Source organism: Dioscorea cayenensis, chromosome 10 (assembly GCF_009730915.1).
Source record: "Dioscorea cayenensis subsp. rotundata cultivar TDr96_F1 chromosome 10, TDr96_F1_v2_PseudoChromosome.rev07_lg8_w22 25.fasta, whole genome shotgun sequence".
NCBI classification, from domain to species: Eukaryota; Viridiplantae; Streptophyta; class Magnoliopsida; order Dioscoreales; family Dioscoreaceae; genus Dioscorea; species Dioscorea cayenensis.
The window spans coordinates 16,766,093-16,769,240 of record NC_052480.1 but is presented as its reverse complement, the minus strand read 5'-3'; positions in this window follow the sequence as shown (position 1 = coordinate 16,769,240).

Here is a 3,148-nt window from a genome sequence, read left to right as displayed (position 1 = left end):
GTATGACACTCCCTAGATGAAATGGTGAAGGATGAGGCGAGAATATGCCGAATGACGCTTCCCCGCCAAAGGAATGCCGAATGACGCTTCCTCTAGCAGCTGGTTCTCCTTCCTTCAAATCGTGATCGATCTCCCCTTTGAATGATGTTGCCTTCTTGCCTTGAGAGCCTTGGACCTTGTGCTTGAATGATCTTCTAGATTTCTTGCCCTTCTTCTCCTCCCCAAGGTCGCCCAAAATCTCCCAAATGATCTCCCAAAAGTCGGCTAACAAAAAGTCTAGAAAAAGCCCTAGTGAAAAAGTCCCACTTTTTACGCCCTAAAGTTGGTATTTATACCCCCGAGGCATACGGGTCGTATGGGGGTTGTATGGGGGGTCGTATGGCACCCAAAAAAACCCTAGATTCATGATCCATACAGGGGTGCATATGGCCCCCATCTTTGGGTAGTTTGGAAATCAGGGCGGACACTCCAAAACAATCCCAGTGCTTTACGAGTGCATACTGCCCCCATACTTGGGTAGTATGAAATTCTGTTTTCTTCTCTTTTTGCCCAAATGATATCTTCTTGTTCTCCATGGCTTCCTTATGCCCTACAAAGCAAATAGAAGACGATTAAGCATAAAAACGGGCATCAAACCTCACAAAAATACATGCAAAGTGAATACGATAAATATATGAAAACACCTACATTTAGACACTTATCAAATATCCCCACACTTAAGCGTTGCTTGTCCCCAAGCAAACAACTCATGAAAAACAAAGAGACTGAGAAGTGGTTAAATGCATTACCTCTTGCTTAAGTAAATATAAGATTCCAATAGCAATGGACAATGATACATAGATGTTGAGTCAAAGTCAATATGCATAATAAAAATATCCTATTTCACCACTTATATGTCTGTGCCGTGTAAGTGAATCTTATGTCTCATTTGCCCTGATCTGGTCTAGCCTAAGGACTTCAATCAGTACAGCTCTAGATGCTAATCACTCCACTTACAAAGAATACTAAGTCTTAAACTACTAAATGTTACTTCAATGGCCAAGTAAGATCCTTCTAATTCTATAGCTCGAAAACTAAATCCACTTTCATCTCAAAACCTTTGGTAGGTACTCACAAAGATCAGTAGAGTTTTTTATTTTTCATTTCATCATTCATTTCTTTTTTTCGAGTCCGACTAACGTAGACTGCACAAACATCATTTTTAAATCTTTCTGGAGGGTGCACATGCTGGTTAGGCACAAGAGCCACCCAACTACTCGATTACAGTCTACATAGACGCATTCATGCTTCAGTAGCAGAGGAATACTGACATAGACTCTTTTTTTTTCTTTCTTTTTCTCTTTTTCTTCTTTTCATTCATTTCATTGTCATTTCATTTTTTTTTTTCACGTTCACCCTAGATCACATCTTCAGAGTACTCTACATGACACATAATGAGGATTAGCTCAACAAGACTTAGAAGTTCTTAAGAGTCCATTGAAGGATAGAACTTAGTGTTCTAAGGCCAAGTACTCAAAGTAGTGTGTTAAGCATACAAGAGAGTTAGAGTAGTCACATTGGCTATTCCTAGGGCATCGACAAAAAATTCAGTGCACATGACAATACTAGGGGTAAAACAGGATTCAATAAAGCGTAGAAACAAGTAACTCACATCAATCATTAGTCAAAGCTAAAAGAATCTTACAAGAATGAACAAAGCCATCATAGGTAAGACTAGCATGTAAACAATGGTCCTAATACATGAAATACACCCATCCCCACACTTAGTGTTGTACATTGCCCTCAATGTACACTAATCATGAAAAACATGGAAGATGGAGCAATGAAAATAATTGAGGAGGGTGAAAAACAAAACTTCCCCGGTTTATCTTGTGTTCGTCGTGAGGTATAACTCGACAAAAGGTGTGGTGAGCAACACATGTCTCGTCCAACCTCCATTAAAAACTAGGAAAGCTCACCAAATTCCCTCAATGCCCTGCAAGGCAAATAACATAGAGTTCGACAACACAAGTCGGTAGGGTAGAACCATGCCAACTCAACAAAATACAACAAAAATACAAAACAAAGCAAACTAAAGTAAATGCTAGGTGTCCATGCTCATCCTTGTCCTTAGAATTAAGTCTCTCATAACAAAATGACATCTTGTTCCATGTGGTCACCCCGTGTGGTGTAAATATCATTCCATGGTTTCTTGTTAATTTCTTCATCCCCAAAATTCCTACAAACCATGAAAAACTCAATCAAGCATAGAGGAATCCAATATGATTCAAAATGTAGTGTAAGAGATGAAGAAACAATGAAAATTATGATGTATAGTGTCCATACGGCCGTATGGGGGCCGTATGGGTACTGTTCATTTCGACAGAACCTCCCCAAAAACATGAAAATCGAAAATTTTTTTACATAATTTCAAGGGATACTTCATCCATAACAATCACACCATCCAAACCAAGCAAAATGCTAAAGAAATTCCACACAAAAACTCCAAGAATGCCCAAGAAATGAAAAAGATAAAACTAGGGCATTGAAAAAGCATACCGACGAAATCTTGAGAAAACTAGCATTAAACTCGAGGAAAACTACTAGATCGACGTCTCAAATATTTGAGGAGAAGATTTAGGAGAAAAAATGAGGAGATTCGGCCAAGAAATGAGTGAGAAAGAAGAGAAAAAGTCGGTGGAAAAAGAGAGAAAAGAAGAGAATGGAAGAAAGAGAAGAGAGATAAGAGAGATGAGGGTTAAATGGGCAAGAACCGGGCCATACGGCCCCCATACGGCCCGTATGTGGGCCGTATGGCCTGAGAAGGCTTCTCGGGCATTCTGGATGGCATCCCAGATGGCCCAGTATGGGGGGCCGTATGGGGGGCCGTCTGAGATGGCACAGAGCCTCGGAATTGCTCTGTGTTCATCTCAGACGACCTCCATACGGTCTAGTAATGTCGTGAAACTTTTAAACTCACTCAAAACTTCGAAAACCTGCTCCAAATGATGTAAACATGGTATGGCAAGGTCGAAGGCTTCTCGAAAAACGAATGAAATGAATAAAACGACGATCTAGTGCATGAACTAACACCTAAACATGAGTTTCTCAAGAAGTTGCACAAATATACCACAATTAAAACGATAGAGCATTTTGCCAAGTGTGTGAG